Below are 21,119 nucleotides of genomic sequence, written 5' to 3' on the forward strand. Positions count from 1 at the left end.
ATGTTGATTATCTAAACTATTGTTAGAAACTAGCACCCAATCTCCTTCCTCTCTTGCCCTTGGCTTGAGTATGTGCTTCTTATCAAATCTTTTCTTATCGTGAAGCCTTCCTGTACTCAATCTTGTAAGTGTTGTTTCAATGTCTTTTTGTCTCCTATCTAATTGTCGAATTAGTAGAGAAAGTAAATCCTTTCTACTAAGCCCCTTCTCCCAAGGTAACACACTCCATGTGGCAGTCATCTCTTCAATAGACATAATAGTCTTTTGTCCATACATAAATTCAATAGGCATATGTCTAGTCATTGCACACTATTTGTTGGATCATCTCATAATACATATGGTAATAATCATGGCCACTCCATTCCTTTGCCTCTACATGGCTTTGCTTATGCCTAAAAGATAGATGGATATCCCCTCTTACTCTTTTCATTATCCTCTAGATTATATATTAAAGTTAATGCAAGCTTACTTTCCAATATAGAGAAGAACACATGAGCATCATCTTCATCTAGTTTCCCTCTATCCAGTGTAACCATGCCTACATAACCATAATAGCAAAATATATTTGCCAAGAGGATTTTGCATATAGCTTGGGTTTCCTTAGTATGTAGAGCTCTTCTTCCAATAGATTTATCAAATTATCATGTGTAAGAATGAGGTATCTAATTTGCCAAAGTCCTATGGACATGATGACCAATTAATCTACTAGCCATTTATATGAAGGGACAAAGGACAAACTAGTTGTAACCTATATCTATGTTTTGCTATTGAATACACTAGATAGATACTCCATGATTCCACAAAGTGTGAAATATCCTTATAATTCCCTCCTACCAATACCTTTCTGTAATATTTCTACCGAAAATATTTATTGAGGCCATGTGAATTCTCGGCATTGGATCCCGGACGGTATGAACTTAGATGCGATGTGGCATTATCTCCTTTCGCAAAAACCGGGACTCCGAAATTGCAGATGTCGCATGAATCCCCTCTTGGGAAGAGGTCATGGGGATAAGAATATTTGATTTGGATAAATAATAGTACAATGACAATTTTATTATTATTATTCCCCTTATCCCCCCAGTCGACTGTCATGTTGGAGGGGGAGGGGAATAGAAGGTATGATCAAGCTCCTCCATGGAACTTGCAAGGGGGAAGAGGGCATGCGTGATGCCACGCAGGGGAGGGAGGATCCCCCTCCCCTCACCTATATAAATTGAAGGTGTGCAGGCTAAGAGCGGACGGTTGAGGCACTGTCGTGAGAGCATAAAGGGGAGTCCGTCGAACTGCATAAAGGGAGAGAGTAAGACTATGTGTGCAAATTGTGAGGGAGGGAGAGATTGAAGACGCTGCCCTGCCACCAATCAATTACGAGTTTGAGGACGTTGTCGCAACCGTGGAGAAGAAGGGGAGGCACTGCCGTGAATCCCAAACTGCTGTCTGTCGCCACCACCAGCTCATAGTCAAACCCACGTGCTTCTTTAGAAGCTCTAGAAGCTTCTAAGGGGGGGCCCTATAATCCCCCTTCCCTCCCCCCAAATTTTCCCCTTGAAGGGCCTTCATGTGGCCCTTAAGCCTATTTTTCCCCCATACAAAAAGTCCTTCTTAAAGCCCCCTCATACCCTTTGTCTCCCCACACAAAAATCCACTCTTAAGGGTCTTCTACACCCATTTTCCCCCTTTCTGAGGTTCTTTTGGAAACCTTAGCTACGAGGGTTCGTATTCCCTCCCCCCTCGGGATTCAAGAAAAGCCTTCTAGCCCTGGTCATGTGGGCTTACTAAAACACCCCCTCCCCGAGAATCCAAAGCCCTTCATGTGCCCCTTTCATACCCTTTGTTTTTCCCTCCTCCTCGGGATTCTTCCACCCAATTTCGCGTGAATTCCACCTAAATCCCTTCCTATAAGGTTTCCCACAAGTCCTTAAAGCCTTCTTGTGGACTTTTCCTCTCCTAACCAATTTTAAGGCCTTCTAACACTACAACAAAAACGAGACATAGACGGGCATGTTAGACACGCAAAGTCGGGTGTGTCTCTCATTGCGTCTATATGTGCATGTAAAAGAGCGTGTAAATAGACATGAATTTTGCATCTATATATCCGCGTAAATAGAGGCGAATATAGACATGTCTTCAGATGCGTAATTATTTAACCACCTGAAATTGGACTTAATATAATAAAAAAACCAGAGTTAATAATTATTTTTGCATTGCTCTCTAATGAATGGCAGTTCCTCCAGTTGACAAGTCTGATATAAGTAATTAGCGGCAAGCGATAGAAATCTTATTATACAATTAGTAGCAAGCATTGCATGTATCTCATAATTTCTCTACTTAAAGATGATAAAAAATACTTCCTTTTTATTATGAAAAATTCAATTTAGCTTTAAACTTGACTATTGATTCTTGAGTATACACGTGTGTGCATGATAAAAACCATAGAATTAAGAATACACATTGAATCATTAAGCAAATTAAGTATGTTACAGTGAATGATCCATCTCATCTTCAATGAGATCAGCCCTTGCTAAACTATCTACTTCTAGGTCTATGTTACCAAGAGGTAACGAAACAAATAACTCTATCCCACCATCAGATGTGTTGCTATATTGCTCAATAACTTCATCAATATCATCGGCAATCACATTATTGTCCTCTTCGCCATGGTACCTCCTACAATCAACTCCAATCCTTCAGTAGCAGTGACAGTTCCTTCGACCATATGCAAAGCGGGCCAAGCTTTCTAACCCTATCCTTATGATTGAAAGTGTATGTTATGTGTTAAGTGTGGGGATGTCAGAGTCCAGTCGCTTGACGAGTCCTAGGTTGTGTTGATGCATCTAACCCTGTCCATTAAGGTTTTTAGTGTGGGGATGAGTCCCTACGTGTCTATGGTACATACCCCCTGCATATGTCTCACATTAAACTTGCATGTATGCCATGACCTGATTTTACCTTGATGGGGTCCCTTCCCCACCCACCTATCCACTTTCACCCCATTCCCGAGGCCGTTCATTCTCTTTATCCCTTTATCCCTTGTTGTGATGTTTTTCCATGTGAACATACCCTACGTTCCCGGAATCCACATCTCCCCTTATCGACCTGTTTGTCCCTTCCAATGGTACACTTTTTCTTTTTACTAACCCTTGTTCCGATCGCCGGTTCTTGAGTTATTAATTTTTGAAGCATTTTCGGTAACTTGGACGGTTTTCCATGAGAACGCACCTTTCTTGTTTCGGAACAACACTCAGACATGCCAGCCTTGACCTCCATCTTCCCCTGCCATGCTTCCTTTTTGCTCCATGTCCTTCCGATGCATGGTTCATTTGATTTTTATTTTTGCGCATTTCCCACGTCATGGTCCACTTCCACAGGGTGTTCCATAAGAGCCATCCTGAGAAACTATATGCAGAGCTAAAGAGCTTCAAAGATAAGGGCTACATGGAGTGCCTTAAAGTCACGGACCTAGATCTCTACAATTTTCTCAACTTGTCTAGCTTATTTTCCATGGCCTCTATCGCAAGGTCGCGCCTCTTGCAACTCACGAGCTTTATGATGCATCGAGTTAGAAACGAGCTCTCCATTTATTGGCACGTCATGGTCCACTTCCACAGGGTGTTCCATAAGAGCCATCCTGAGAAACTATATGCAGAGCTAAAGAGCTTCAAAGATAAGGGCTACATGGAGTGCCTTAAAGTCACGGACCTAGATCTCTACAATTTTCTCAACTTGTCTAGCTTATTTTCCATGGCCTCTATCGCAAGGTCGCGCCTCTTGCAACTCACGAGCTTTATGATGCATCGAGTTAGAAACGAGCTCTCCATTTATTGGCACACTTGGGAGAAGTTGCCCTTCAATTGGGTTCGATGATGGCATGAAGTAAAATATTGGTCCCCAGCGGTGGTTGCTTGCTTCAAGCTAGCAAGTTCTTATGTTTTTTGGTAAGACTTATTTGTTTCGTTAGAGAACCCCACTATACATCTGATAAGCAACTTTAAAGTACCCCACTTTTCAAAAAGTCATATCAATAAGTTGAAAGGAAGGAAAGAGGACCTGAAAAAAATGTCATTGTCAAGGACTGATCATTTGGGTGGAATTGCTTTGTGAGGATAAGTTTAGAGGCTCACTTTCATCGTTAGAGAAACTTTGGCTAAATCAATATAGAGTCAAATGCTACATTGGAATACGCATATTAGTGTCCCATTGGTATATTCACTAATCTCATCATTAGAAAATGCTAATTAAAAGGCACTTTTTCCCTTAAAATTGACGGTAATGATTATCTTGGATTAACAAATACTATAATCCAACCAATGGTCTATAAAGGAGACCTCTTGTGCCTTCAAGGGTATAATACACTTTAGTTTATCACCATCTTCCTTGTCTCCCTCTTTTTCATCATTCCCCCACCCTTCTTCCCACTCCATCATTCTTTTTTGCCCCCACATAATCACTTCTCACCCTCTTTCTCCTCCTCTCCACCTCTTGACTAACCCATCATGTTGTCCACTCTCCCCCTTCCCCCTCTCACATTCTCCAGTATCCCCATCATCCCTCCCCTTCACCACTCTCCTCTCAACCCCTCAATATTTTCCTCACTACTCCTCTTGGGGTGAACTCATGTGATGCACATATCCAAGATACACTCACTAGATTGTTTCTCTAATACCATATGATTAGGGATATACAAATTTTTAGTTTTTGTATGAAGGGATGTATCGATGAAAATTCTTCTTGGTAGAGGGGGGTGTTCAAATCATAATTAGTAACATGGATATGCCAATAAGATGGGGTGAAAATTCTTCTTGGTGGAGGGTGTGTTCAAATCATAATTAGTAACATGGATATGCCAATAAGATGTTAGTTTACATCAAGAGGCTGAAAGAACTCTAGAAATTTGTACATGGAATTTATATATAAAGGCTCAAACGTGCATGTGATAGATGATTTTTGTTAATGCTGACTATCTAGAGGTTTAGGATGATATTAGGAAAGCAATAATTGGAAGAGTGTGGGTTGTACGCACTATTCAAAATTGAAGCTCATTTTGGGTGTCATGGCCATTTGAGGCATCAAATGCTACATAAAAATTTTAAGGTAGGGTATGTAGGGTGGATCCCAAATCAAATTATAAAGTGTCAAGGATATATAGATACATATGGTTATCTACAAACACATTTGATACATATAGAAAAATGTGTGCTAATTTTTGGCTTGTAATTTTGTTAATGTGAAGTCAACATTTAAACACCCTAAAAGAGTACAAAAAGCATCATTAAGGAAGGCAATGCTAGGCATAAAATTGAAAGTCTGGTTGTATGCATAGGGTCCATACTCCGTGTTCTTTCTAAACCTTTTACTTCTTTGAACATTGCCAATGGAAACCATTTTAACATCTATATTACAACTAGGGCTAGGGGAATAAAGTAAAATTTTACTTGAGATAGTGCATGCTTATAGAAGAAGAGGTTTCTTGAGACTTTGGAGTTTCAAAGTATATATACATGTAAAATTTCAAATTTGAAGAAAAAGACCTTGATGGGTGCATTGGGGGGTTGTCAATTAATTTTAATGACAAGTGGATTTAGCTGAAAGGTTTTGTCATAACTTTGGACTCCACAAAATATGCATAAGGGGTTGTGAATTTGAAAATAAAAACGATGACACATAATGGCAATTATGTGATAAAAAGAGATATGTTAGGGGCCAACCTCGACATATGATTAGCTACAAACACTTTTGATACACACGTGTGACAATTTTTTGCTTGTAATTTTGTTAACCTTAAGTCAACCTTTACACACCCTAAAAGAGTACAAAAAACATCGTTAGTGAAGGCAATGCTAGGCATGAAATTTAAAGTCTTATTGTATGCAAAAGGTCCATACTCTCTGTTCTCTTTAGACCTTTCACTTCTTTCAACATTGCAAATGGAAATAATTTTAATGTCTATATGACAACTGGGGCTGGGGGGATCAAGTAAAAATTTACTTGAGATAGTGCATGCTTATGGAAGGGGTTTCTTAAAATTTTGGAGTTTCAAAGTATATATACATGTGGAATTTTAAATTCGAAGAACGAAATGTTAATGGGGGGTTAGCCAAAATTTATTTGAGATGACAAGTGAGATTAGGTGAAGGGGATGTGTCATACCATTGGACTCCACAAAATACGCATAGGGAGATGCGAATTTGAAAATAAAAAATATGACACGTAATGGTGCTTATGTGATAGAAAGGGCTATGTAAAAGGCCAACCTAAACATCAACTAAAAATGTGACTAGAGGTTTTATAAATAGCATTAAACAAAAGTGCTATACAAGATTCTCATGTATTAACCCTATGGGGAGACAATGGATTGTAGCTTGACATCTCCAGGAGGACTAAGAACATTGAACAAAGAAAGAGGGGTGACTTGTGTGGGAAAACACTTCAAGGCAATACATAATTTTCCATATCTTGTAGATTACGAAACGCTGTGTGACCTGGAAAGGAGGTGCTAGGACATTCCAAGCTCGCGGGGTCAAGAGCAGAGGGGTGACCTCGAGTGATTCCACAAGCAAGTAACACGGCCGCACGGTACCGCACTCTGTTTCCATTTTTGAAGACCCGAGAAACCAGAACCCATATATCCATTTTTGTCCCTGGTTTCTAAAAATATTTTACATGATTGAAGACTTCGAAGTCAGTCACGCTCTTGTGGGGCTTCCTGAATATCAATAACCAAGTCAATGACCAGTCTCTCTCTACAAGACTCTTAGCCTCAGGCGTCGTCTACTTCTACGACTCTCTCTCTCTCTCTCTCTGTGCGCTGTTGACACACACACGCACACTCTCTCTCTCTCTCTCGACACACACACACACACTCTCTCTCTCTCTCTCTCTCTCTGTGCGCTGTTGACACACACACACACACACACACACACACACACTCTCTCTCTCTCTCTCTCTCTCTCTGTGCCTGCACTTGATCTGGATCTCAGCTAACGACATAATCAGTATTCGCCGAAACCGTCATCATGTCCAGCTGCTGCAACCCATGTCATGGATGCAACAACTGCTGCTGCAACAATGCACGTGTTTGTTCTCCTCGAACACCTGATATATAGTAGATTAGTGATAATACGTCCGCCAAATCACTGCAATTACAACAGTATATACTGCGGATATGAGTGCCGCCATCGTAATAATATGATGAATTAGACGATGAGGATCAGTAATAAGCTGAATGCTGCGCATGCAGGTGAAAGATCAGACTCTGTCTATCAGAATCCACATAAACTGCAAGAAGTGCCGCTCAAAAGTGGCCAAGGCACTAGCTGCGATGAAGGGTAAGTAGATTCCGTATATGCTCGTCTGTCAATCTTAGAGAGAGAGAGAGAGATTGTTAACAATGTACAACAGATCTGGATAGTTTCTGCATGGAAGAGGAGGACAAGGTCACCTTGAAAGGCAAATTCGATGCAGATCGGGTCATCGAAGAGCTCAAGAAAAGGAGCGGCGTGAAGCACTTGGAGATCATACCGCAGGTAGACACAACTTGCCCCGATTCATCGGATTGCAGCTCCTGCATCACCACCTATCCACCGCCATTATATGTCCATCAGTTCTGCCCACCCAACGACTGCGACTACTGCCTTTCACACTTCTACTAGATACTGGATCTGGTCTTGCTGCACAACTCCACGTGATCACTATAATTTCACTCATATTGCATAGCTCCTAGAAATAATGGTCCCTTAACGAAACAAGTGGTTCTTTCTATTATATTTGCATCATAATGTTTTCATCCTAACATACAAGTTTTGAGAGCTACATTTCTCAACCTAGGGGATGAATGATTGTTTGGGCATAATATATCACTACTTGTAATTTGATTTCATACAGACCATCTTTGTTAAGGACTTTTGTTTGGAACATATTTATAGGTTACAAGGTTTGCAGCTATTGCTACACACTATGCATAACTGAATCTAATTGAAAATATCATTGGTTGTGAGTTCATAACCAATTAAAGGCATACTTTTTTAATTCTTTCTATTCCAATGTGAATACCCCCTCAAATGGTACCCTTTTATGTGGAAATAGTGTGTCGAATGGATTTTTCAAAGTCCTTCTCTTCAATTATCACTTGATATAATCAATATATTCGAGGATTCCTCCCCAACCATTTGATGTGCATTACATATTATAGTAGTTCACCAACATTAAAGCATGTACCAAAATCAACTTGAAGACATTAATGCAAGAGACACGCACAAAGAGAGAGAGAGAGAGAGAGAGAGAGAGAGAGAGAGAGAGAGAGAGAGAGAGAGAGAGAGAGAGAGAGAGAGAGAGAGAGAGAGAGAGAGAGAGAGAGAGAGAGTCGTTGGTAAGTATAGATGAAGATTTTGACACGTATATTAGTGTATATGCAAGACACACACACACACACACACATAGAGAGAGAGAGAGAGAGAGAGAGAGAGAGAGAGAGAGAGAGAGAGAGAGAGTCGTTGGTAAGTATAGATGAAGATTTTGACACGTATATTAGTGTATATGCAAGACACACACACACACACACACATAGAGAGAGAGAGAGAGAGAGAGAGAGAGAGAGAGAGAGAGAGAGAGAGAGAGAGAGAGAGAGAGAGAGTGTGTGTGTGTGTGTGTGAGTGAGAGTTGGTAAGTATGAATGAAGATTTTGAAGCGTATATTAGTGTATATAGTAGCAAAAATGGTAGTGTATATAATGAAAATTGTTTTTACTTTTCTTTCATTCTCATTGGAAACTCCTATCAATATACATCAGTCAAGTATTCTTGTAATGCAAGGCTAGAGTAGGGCTTCTTAGAGGAAGTGCCTCTAGTGAGGAAAAAGATGTATTTTCTACTAGTTTTATTGAGTTTAGAATAAACATTTCCAAATGTTTTAGGAGGATGGATTCCATGTGTAAGGCTAAAAGATTGTACATTTGCAAAGCTAAAAAAAGAGCTAAAAATTTATGGCTTATTGGCTCTAGATAAGGGAATTTCAAGCCTATATGAAGGTTGTCTTTTATATACACTATGATTCAAATTTCAATAGCTGAAAATTTTAAAATTGTGGTTGAAGAAAATGTACTATATGTTTTGTCTTTGGACATAATCAAGTAATAAAAGAGTTTGCTCAATAGGAAGGTGTATGGTTAAAAGAATGGGTTGATGCAATTGCAGAAACAAAATTTGCAACTATAGACAAATGCTCAAGCTAGTTGCTATACCATTGCAATCTCACATTGAAAGGATGTATGCGTTAGTATGTAAACAACCATATTTGAGAGATCCAAAAGGCACTAGGCATAGATTTGCTATTGAAACACTTAGAGAGTAGAAAATTGGCTACAATGCATTTCTTTTGTGTATATAAGAACGGGAACATTTTGAGCCGATGTGAGGCGCCTGATGTTATCTAGACATGGGAAGGATTTTGCATTTTAGCCGATTGAAATAGGACATGTGGATTTGAATGTGATGGCTTCAATAGTGATATTTCCATTCTACATGTTCCATGGAATTTGAGAGTGATTCCTGTGTGAGGAACTTATTTGCCTAAAATAATGGAGTTGCTAAATTAGAAGATATGGATGAAGATTTTAGAGCCATCATCAACATCATACTCACATAGATAGCTCTTGTGCCTTAGAAGAATGGTGCATTGAGATTTATCCAAGACATGCACCTAGTCAACAAAGTGATGATTGGTGATGTTGGTTCAGATCCTATGGCTGATGATTTTAATAAGCCATTCACTAGTAGGGGGATCTATTCTTTGTGAGATCTATGTTGAGGATATCATAATTTTAGTTGGGAGTAGTAAGCAAGGATATCCCTATGATTAAAACACACTTGGCATTAAAACAAATGTGTACTCTTCATGAGGATGCAACAAACGTTATGGTGCATATGATGAATGCAATGGACAAGCTCTTAAGGGATTAGATACTATAATTTTCATCATGGTTGTAGAGAGTTTTTTGCCAGTCCTATAGTCAAATGTGAAAAGTTTTTGGTTCACTTCTTGGAGGAAATGCATTTGAGTCTTTTGGGCCAAAAGTCTGTGTTTGGAGCTGAACAGGTATTGATTGTGGGCCATATGTGCAAGTCCTATGGTAGGAAGCCTTCACTAGCCAAGGTAGATGACATTGACAACATGCAAAATACATGTTCAAATGTTTCAAAGATTAGAAGGTTTTTTTGGACATATCTATTTTACTTCATCTAGATACCACATTCTTGTCATATGGTTGACGATTTGTATCATTTAGTACGAAAGGGAGAGAAATTTCAATGGGGTAGAAAGCACATCAAAGCCATGGGGAAACTAAATAGATTATTGAAGTGTGAGCCAACATTAAGGAAGGTTGATTATTCAAAGGGAGAGCCTATTATTATTACAATGGACACTAACCTGATTGGTATTGGATGGGTGATTGGGCAGGATGATGAGGAATGAAATAGACATGAATCCACATTGTAGGGAGAGATAATTTAATTGTTTATGGACATGTTGTTTAGGCACACTTTGAGGACAAATATAGAATGATGGATGATGATGAAGAGGATGAACATACTACTAAAAGTACATATACTATTGTTTGGATTGAATTAGCAACATGTATAATGCTTATTAATGCAAGCATAGCTTTAATAATAAGTACATAAAATAAACTGACAAGGACAATCACAACAACATTGAATGCATCAGTAAATAATCTATATGAAGTGACTGATAAAGCTAATAATCTATATGAAGTGACTGATAAAGCTTGGATAACTGAGAGAAAGCATTTTAGGTGTTCTATTTTAGCTTTAGAAGTGCTGTTGGAAGATCACTTATATGTAGGGGAATGGCTAAAAGTAGGTTAGTACCTCAACACACTCAAAGAAGATAAATGGTCTGAAGAGAAATAAAAAATAATTTTAAAAAGGCATATTGGTTCTTTATGAAAGATGAATATCTTCAGAAACATGCAAATGAGAAGAAAGGGCCTCCATTGTGCAAGTCATTAGTGATAGGGCTATGGAATTACAAGTAATGTAGGAGTTTCATGAGATACTATAGTGTAGCCATAGAGATGTCTAGGGTATATTTGAGAGGATTGAGAAAAGGTATTGGTAGGAGGGAATGTATAAGGATATTTCACACTTTGTGGAATCATGGAGTATCTATCTAGTGTATTTAATAGTAAAACATAGATATAGGCTACAACTAGTTTGTCCTTTGTCCCTTCATATAAATGGCTAGTACATTTGGTCATCATGTCCATAGGACTTTGGCAGATTAGATACCTCATTCTTACACATGATAATTTGATAAATCTATTGGAACGAGAGCTCTACATACTAAGGCAACCCAAGCTACATGCAAAATCCTCTTGGCAAAGATATTTTGCCATTATGGTTATGTAGGCATGGTTACACTCGATAGAGGGAAACTAGATGAAGATGATACTCATGTGTTCTTCTCTATATTGGAAAGTAAGCTTGGATTAACTTTCATATATAATCTAGAGGAAAATGAAAAGAGTAAGAGGGGATATCTATCTATTTTCAAGGCATAAGCAAAGCCATGTAGAGGCAAAGCAATGGAGTGGCCATGATTATTACCATATGTATTATGAGATGATCCAACAAATAGTGTGCAATGACTAGACATATGCCTGTTGAATTTATGTATGGACAAAAGCCTATTATGTCTATTGACGATATGGCTGCCACATGGAGTGTGTTACCTTGGGAGAAGGGGCTTAGTAGAAAAGATTTACTTTCTCTACTCATTTGACAATTAGATAGGAGACCAGAAGACATTGAAACAACACTTACAAGATTGAGTACATGAAGGCTTCACAATAAGAAAAGATTTGATAAGAAGCACATACTCAAGCCAAGGGCAAGAGAGGAAGGAGATTGGGTGCTAGTTTCTAACAGTAGTTTAGATAATCAACATAGCAATATTCAAAAGGTCACAAGATAATGGTTTGGTTTGTATGTGATAAGACATGTGCATGATAATGCTATATGTTTTCTCACTAAATTAAATGGGACAATGTTCATGATTTTAATTATAGGGAAGCCGATTAAAGTTTTCAAGAAATATAAGTTTGATGCATATGAGGCACAAAGGATAGATATAGATACTTTCTAAGACATTGTTGAGAAGGAAATGAGGATGACACATTAGGGGGAATATAAACTCAAAAAGGGCTCTTTATCTTAATAGTAAATGACTATCCTAATTATAAAAATTTTAAGGTGTGGACCTATGGGAGAGTTGGTGGTATGCCCATTTTATCCACTCCAAATTTTCCCTTATCTCTACCACTTATAAGCTTATCCCCCTATGTCTCCTTTTACCCCCCCTCCTCCCTACTTCTACCACTCTGTGCCAAGTGTATCCCATTGGGTATCCAAAAAGGTGACCCAAAATTTGAAACCTCTCTCGCCCTCTAAAAATGGATATCCCCCCTTAAAACGTCTTCTTATGTCATATATAGTCAAAAAAACAATTTTTGGTATCTTCTTATAAGATATGCTTCCAGTTTGATCATTCTCTTACCTCCATTCCATAAATCTTCTCACCTTTGTATGCTCACACAACCATAGCCACACAACCTCCAACTTCTCCTAGCCATACCATACATCATACAATTTCTCTCTTTCTTCCATGGTCATTCTCTTACCTTAATTACACAAATTTATCATCTTTCTATGTTGGCATATCCATATCTTCTCTCTTTCTTCCTAGCATAGCCATAGTGACATAGTCCCCAGCTTCTCCTAGCTATAGCCACAAAGTACCCAACTTCTATCTTTCTTCCATAGTCATTCTCTTACCTCCATTCCACAAATCTTCTAATCCTTCTATGCTCACATAGCCATATCCACATAGCCCCCTAGCTTCTTCAAGTCATAGCTACATCTATTCCTATCTTTCTAAGTAGTATTATTCTCAAATCCATTCCAATAGCATCTACATGTTAGCAAAGGTGACCTCATGACTCTGTATCTACTATCTATGTACACAATACAAAGGATGAGCATGGAGAATCATAAATATCATTATTCAAGAAGGATTCATGGGTCTACATGAAGCCTTTAGCAATAGAGCGTCATCGAGTTTGTCATTGTGGTGTATTGCACAATCATTGGAATGGCAGAATGGTTGGGTTTTAGGAGGCTCAAGATGGTGATCTTGTTGCGTCAATTCAACATGTGTACAGTGTGAAAGACTTGAGCCTGTCTCCTAGGACTACTCAATAAATTTTTCCATCAAATTGTATGTCACTTATTTTATGTTCTTAACTTCTCATATGTTTTTGAGGCTTTGATTTCTTCTCTCTTGTCAGATGTTTTTGCTTCAATTCGTTTTTAGGATCAACTTGTGAGAAGCTCATCTAGGATATATAAATTTCTACACGTGAATGTGGATAAGACAATGCTAATTAGAAAGTTATCACAATCCCTTTATTTTTTTAAATAAGTTCATATATATAGTGCCTACATCAGTTGATTCGTATAGTTCTCTTGAATTAATTTGTTCTCCATCTCTCAATTGTTTGGAATAGCCTATTTAGGAAGAGTGGATATTTCAGACATTAAAATTAAAGATGGTACATGATATTCATAGCTTGCTAAATATTGGAAGAGCTTCAGGATTAGTGGGCCTTTCATGGTTTATACCAATTCATGTTTTTTATTATATCTACAAAACAATTAGTATGCATTAATATCCCTCCATGTTCATGTAAGGATGTAAATGAGGAGTTTCTTAATTTCAATTTTGAAGAAGGATGTGGATGCATGATGCAACATACAAAAATGATTCATTTTTCTCCTCCATGGTTATATCCATCCTTCTTTCTACTCAATTTTCAACCACCACATCTTGTCAAGATTGTGGGAGAGAAGGAAGGAGTCTCACTTGAAGCTTTCTTGCTTGCACAATGGGGGAATACACACAAGGGTGGAGGCTGAAAACAGTTTTCCTCTTCTTAGTTGTGTAAGCCAAAAGAACTCTCTTACAAAGAAATAGAAGAACCCTATATATGGGTCTCAAACCAAACTCAAATAACTAAGGTGGCATACTAACTGAGCCACGAACTAGAGTAGATAAGGATAGCTATCATGTAGCTATTATTCATGGGCGGTGTACCAACCGCGTCTGCAACTGACAAGTCAGTGACATAAATACACAACGGTCACCCTGGCGTATCACGAGTGGAGCTCGATATCTCAACACTCCCCCTCGAGCTCAATCCCAATTCCTGCACACCAAGCAGGTCTCTAAACTTGCACAGCTTCTTTGCGCCCAATGCCTTCGTGAATATGTCAGCTACCTGATCCTTTGTGCTGACATAAACTAGATCAATAAGACCTAGTAAAACCCTCTCTCGCACATAGTGATAATGCACCTCAATGTGCTTTGTTCTAACATGATAGACTGGGTTATTTGCCAAGTGTATACTACTTATGTTGTCACAATAAATGACAACTGGCCCATCTGTAGACTGATGCATATCATAAAGTAGCTTATGCAACCAAGCTACCTCACATGCAGCCATTGCTACACCCCTGTACTCGGCCTCTGTGCTCGACAAGGCAACTGTAGGATGTTTCTTGCTGCTCCAAGTGACTGCAGCACTCCCAAAAGAGAACACATATCCACTAGTAGATCGTCTATCAGAAATACTACCAGCCCAATCAGCATCAGTATATCCATGCAGCTGTATCTGAACCCTAGTCTCATAAAATAGTCCATACTGCAATGTGGACTTCACATACCTGAGTATGCGTCTAGCCGCATCCAAATGTGGTTTCCTTGGAGCCTGCATAAACTGACTTACCAATCCAATAGCATAGCTCAAATCTGGCCTGGTAATAGTCATATAAATCAAACTTTCTACTATGCGTCTGTACATAGTAGGGTCTTCTAGAAGCTCACCTGCATCTGTGCTCAGCTTCACATTCTGCTCCAAAGGAACTGAAATAGGCTTACAGCCTGTCATCCCATATTTGGACAGCATGTCCAATCCATACTGCCTCTGCAAGAGCTGTATCCCACTTGGTGATCTAATCACCTCAATGCCCAAGAAATAACGCAGCTCTCCCAAATCCTTCATCTCAAACTTCTGCTTCAATAGCATTTTCACATGAAGGATATCTTTATCACTGTCACCTGTCATAATCAAATCATCAACATAAATGACAAGTAGCATAATACCTTTCTCTGTTTTTCTCACGTAAAGTGAGAAATCTGCCTTGGAAATTTGAAAGCCAATAGTGACAAGATACTGTCCTATCTTGTCAGACCATGCTCTAGGTGCTTGCTTCAAGCCATACAAGGCTTTTTTCAACCTGCAAACAAACTCAGGATGAACAGCATGCACATAACCTGGTGGCTGCTCCATATAGACCTCTTCTTGCAAATCACCATGCAAGAAGGCATTCTTTACATCCATCTGATGTAAAGACCATCCCTTTGATGCAGCCATAGCAATGACTGCTCTTACAGTTTCCATCCTTGCAACCGGACTGAATGTTTCTTCATAGTCAATGCCATATGTTTGTTCATACCCCTTGACTACTAATCTTGCCTTGTATCTGTTCACAGAACCATCTGCATTGTGCTTCACCTTATAAACCCACTTACAGCCAATTGCATTTTTACCTTTAGGCAAAGGTACCAATTCCCATGTAGCATTTGCTTCCAAGGCATCAATTTCTTCATCCATGTCTTTCTCCCATTTTTCTTTTCCCATGGCTTGCTCAAAAGAAGTGGGTTCTAGTTCCTGTATCACTTTGACCATATATGCATAGTGAATGGCTGTAAATTCATCATATTTCAGCCTATCCACAGGATATTTAGCTCTCGTAGACCTGCGCAAAGTAGGTTCACTCCTAGGTGCTCTCAAATAATCCTTGGTCTTCCTTACTCCAGGTGTAACAATAGAAGGAATACCCAACTCATCATCAATGCTCTGTTCTGAGCCACTGGATTCACCATCCACATAAGAGTGACCTGCATTCACATCAAACATGGGCTGATCAACCTTCTCTTTTCCTTTTCGTAATACCTGCATACCACTATCTGCATTGCTTTGAGAAGATTCTCCTGATCTCAATCTGCCTGTCCATGGCGAAGAATGTGAACCACTACTAGAGGACGCTCCAGGTCCACTAATATTTTTTGACTGCTGCTGTGAATTCTGTGCAGCATTACCATTTTGTGCATCTACATCATTAATCACATTTACTGGTTTATACCAGGTACTCATCTCATCAAAAACAACATCTCTGCTCACTCTAAACTTACGAGTAGAAGGGTTATAGCATCTATACCCTTTTTGCTGCAGAGAATAACCAATAAAGATGCACTTCTCAGCTTTTGGATCCAACTTGGATCTCAACTCATCTGGCACATGTACATAGGCAATGCAACCAAAAATTTTCAAATGAGAAATATCTGGTTTCCTACCAGTATACCTCTCCTCTGGAGTCATTCCATGTATTGCTACAGTGGGAGTCCTGTTCATTATGTAGACTGCTGTAGCAACTGCTTCAGCCCAATAAAAATCTGGCAAGTCTTTTTCATTGAGCATGGCACGAGATACCTCTCCAATATGCCTATTTTTCCTTTCTGCAATTTCATTTTGTTGTGGGGTATGACTGGATGAATATTGTTGCTTTATGCCATACTCCTGCAGGAACCTTGCAAACTCATTTGAGAGGTACTCTCCCCCTCCATCTGACCTTAGGCATTTTATCTGTAGGCCTGTTTCTTTTTCAACCATTGCTTTAAGAGTTTTGAAATGCCCAAAAACTTCACTTTTCTTTTTCATAAAATACACCCAAACTTTTCTGCTATAGTCATCAATAAAACTGACAAAATAATGACAGCCTCCAAGAGATGCAGCTTTAGTAGTCCACACATCAGAGTGGATTAATTCCAATGGCTTCTTACTCTCTTAAACATGTCTAGGAAATGGTTTCCTTGCCTGTTTTCCAAACTGACAAGCTTCACATACCTTATGCATTTCTGCAACCTTGAATTTTGGCAATCCTGCAACAATATTTTGGGCCTGCATTGATTTAAGTCGCTGTATATTAACATGACCAATGCGTTTATGCCAGATATCAATATCTGCAACTACACCAGTTCCATGAGCAAACATTGCTGCACTCAATTCAGACATGTCTGCATCCAATGCAAACATTTTGCCCTTCTTCTTTCCTTTTGCTATCAAGCGACCTTTATTTCTCATATCCTCAACAAAGCATCCATGAGGATTAAATCTGACCTGCAAGCCCTGCTCAACCATTTGACCAACAGAAACCAGATTCTTGGTGATATTCGGAACATGAAATACATCCGACAGGTATTTCTTTTTTCCATCCTGCATAGACAAGGGAATTTTTCCAATCCGCACAATAGGATGTGCAGTATCATCATCAATCTCCACAAATCCTGGTTTTTCCATTTTCCTTGCATCCTCCATCCATTCTGCATGACCTGTCATGTGGTTTGATGCACCTGAGTCAACATACCATACATTGTTGCTTTCTTCTGCACTTGTCACAGAATTGTTCATGTGCTGCACCATAAACAAATGCTCATTTCTGTCATCACCCTGTCTACTAGAAGATGCATAATTTCCTTGTTGCAGTTTTCCATTCATGATGTCATTCTGCTTTTTATAGCAGTCTTTAGCCATATGACCCATTTTACCACAATAGTAGCATTCAACATTACTGTTTGCATTTTGGCCTCTTTGCCATCCACCACGACCTCTTTGGCTCCCCCTGCCTCTAGAGTTACCACGTCCTCCTCCATAGGACTGGTTTTCTTGAGTTTGCTGTATATTTTGATTTCTACCACAGCCTCCAAAACGGCCTCCTCTACCTCTACCTCTACCTCTTCCAGCATCACCACGACCTCTTTGGCTCCCCCTGCCTCTAGAGTTACCACGTCCTCCTCCATAGGACTGGTTTTCTTGAGTTTGCTGTATATTTTGATTTCTACCACAGCCTCCAAAACGGCCTCCTCTACCTCTACCTCTACCTCTTCCAGCATTTGAGTAGAAGACAGCTTCTTTTGAAGTTCCTCCTGAAGAAGATGCACCACCATTTCTTTGCTCCTCAGAAATTAGAAGAGCAATCAACTCCTCAAAATCAAGAAATCTTTCACGAACTGAAATGGATGTCTGAAACTGTGCATAATCCTTTCCTAGACCATTCAAGGTCACAGAAACTAAATCATCATCTTCCACTGGCGACCCAATGGAAGCAAGTGCATCTGCAATCTTCTTCACCTTCATGTGGTAGTCATTGATGCTCATACTTTCTCTTTGCACATTATGCAACTCTTGCTTGAGCTGCATTTTTCTAGCTTGCGTATTTGTGCTATACATTTTTGACAAAGTATCCCATGCCTCCTTTGGCGTGCTTGCATCCTAAATATGCACAATCATAGAGTCTGAAATACTGATAGACAGCCAATACATAACTTTCCTGGCTCTCTCATGCCATGTTTTGAATGCCTGCATTTGCTGTTGATTGGGAACATCAGGAAGAACTGGTTCTTCTTCATTTCCTGCAACAAATTCCCAATATCCTTTTCCCATAAGGAAATTTGTCATTCTAAACTTCCATGCTTGGAAGTTGTTCTTGTCAAGCTTTTCAGTGACAATCTGTGAAAGAGAATCAAACGCCATTACAGAACACTGCAAAAAATTCTATCACTGCAAAGAACACAGCTTCAGCCTCACAAGGGCAAATCTGCAAAATTGACGAAAGTGGTATTTGACCACACAGTCACTTCCTAGTGACGATTTTGCATCAAAAGGCAACAGGGATGATTTTGTAACTCCCAATGTCTTTGCGCACAGGCATACAATGCAATTTCTACAGTAACTTTTCACCGACCTGTAGAACAGTGGTCGCACAGCATAAAACTGGGCCTTTTCCTGAGTGCGTGCAGAAAACTTCCGCCTCCAAAACAGGCCCCGAAATAGCCTCAAATAAAAAAAACAAGGTCGCAAAGGGCTAAACCCCTTTCCCGCAGCATATACTGCCCTCTTGCTTCACCGCGAAGGGCGTCTCAACCTGAGACAATGCCCTCCTGCACTGTCCGGCTGTGCTACCTACAGAGATCTGCTCCCAAAACATAAAATGAAAGCAACACTGCTCCTCTTACCAGAACACCGCGAGCTTGGCTTGCTTTCTTGAGCTCCTTACCACGAACAAGGCTCTGATACCATGTCAAGATTGTGGGAGACAAGGAAGGAGTCTCACTTGAAGCTTTCTTGCTTGCACAATGGGGGAATACATACAAGGGTGGAGGCTGAAAACAGTTTTCCTCTTCTTAGTTGTGTAAGCCAAAAGAACTCTCTTACAAAGAAATAGAAGAACCCTATATATGGGTCTCAAACCAAACTCAAATAACTAAGGTGGCATACTAACTGAGCCACGAACTAGAGTAGATAAGGATAGCTATCATGTAGCTATTATTCATGGGCGGTGTACCAACCGCGTCTGCAACTGACAAGTCGGTGACTTAAATACACAACAGTCACCCTGGCGTATCACGAGTGGAGCTCGATATCTCAACACATCTCTGGTCAATCTATCATCGTCCTTCAATGCCCATGGAATATTGTTGTCTAAATCCACCATTGGTAGCCACTCTAAAATATGCATTAATTCCTCCGGCACTAGTCAATACTTAGCCATGCTACCTTATAGTAGAGCAGCTCATTGTTGTACAAAGTCCTTGAAGATTTTCATGAAGTGATCTAAGAAGAAAATCTGTCATGTATGGACAAATCCTACAATCTCCAATTCATCTACAAGATGCACCATGAGGTGAGTTTGTATCATGAGTGTGCTTGTGGGCAAGTACTTCTCAGAGACAAACCATCTCTACCACTCCCCGACTTGTAGATTCAATAAGGGGTGTCTTGATCTCCTTATGTGAGATACATTGTACTAAATTGGACAACCTATAAATTGGTACACATATTTCTAGAGTGAGGCATCCCACAATCGCAATCGGTAGCACAAACTGTCAGAAATGGAGAAGCATTATGGATATCCAATAGACACTAAATAGAAAAATTTTGAGGCTACTTGCAATCAAGGTTAGTACATATCTGACATATCTTTTGCCAATCATTGGATTTGAGTCCTCTTGATAGTTGGTCATCTTTAGAAAAAGCAAATCTAAGGGAATGCATCATACATGTTGGGGTGTGGATAGACCTGATAATTTTATTCACAATGCGCTCTTGTTTAGTGGATAGCTTAGGAAAGTTACTATATGTATATCCTCTACATCACTTGCATTCAAGGTCTATTTATAAATATCCTTACCTATGAAATTTTCATGAATAAAACATAACCCTTTTCTACTCAATCTATAAATGACCCCTTTATATTACACTCTTCTGTATGTAAAAAATGTATAAAAATGGTATTTAAAAAATACCTTATTTTGAACTCACTTGATACACACATATATTTATGAGTAACTTCCTCGAGGTGGACATGACCCAAGGAGAAGGAGACAGTTGCAAGCAAGCATCAGTGCTCAAAAGCATCCCCATCTTGTCTAATTTCTTCAAATCCATTCATACTCCTACAATGTCTCTCTTTCTTGTGATATAGTCCCATAATAAGTTGCCCACATTCTTAAAAATATGCATGGGATCCAACAAATGGTTGATCTGTAAGTGAGTCCAATACAGTAACTTGTAGAAAACTAAGAATTGTGGCATTCTACTTGGATGGTATAACTCCTCCACTACAAGGATATGAGGATATAACGACGGCCATTTGCGACGAGAAATAGCAGCGTCGCTATTTGCGTCGCTATTAGTATCGCAATGCAAATAGCGACGGTATTTAGACGAAAAAAATGCGGATCGAAACCCGAGCACATTATTTTACACGCATTCATGAAAGAGAGATCGAAAAGGAGAGCGAGAAGGAGAGCAAATGCATTTGAGAGGGAGAGAAAGAGAGAAAGAGGGAGAAAGAAGACTTCTCACCGCCGCCGCCGCCGTTCGCGAAGAAGAGGAGAAGGTGTACGGAGGGCGAAGAGGAGCC

General features: G+C 39.5%; 1 long non-coding RNA gene across 1 annotated transcript; it reads left to right on the top strand.

Moving 5' to 3' along the window:
• The first annotated feature begins 6,809 nt into the window (after positions 1 to 6,809).
• On the top strand, positions 6,810 to 7,881 carry LOC148030545 (uncharacterized). The gene is made up of 3 exons (XR_015692279.1): positions 6,810 to 7,070; positions 7,241 to 7,328; positions 7,402 to 7,881. It is a non-coding gene; the product is annotated as an uncharacterized LOC148030545 (long non-coding RNA).
• The last annotated feature ends 13,238 nt before the right edge of the window (positions 7,882 to 21,119 follow it).

This window comes from Lygodium microphyllum, chromosome 10, assembly GCF_053477565.2.
Source record: "Lygodium microphyllum isolate KBCC chromosome 10, Lygodium_microphyllum_v1.1.10, whole genome shotgun sequence".
Classification (NCBI taxonomy): Eukaryota; Viridiplantae; Streptophyta; class Polypodiopsida; order Schizaeales; family Lygodiaceae; genus Lygodium; species Lygodium microphyllum.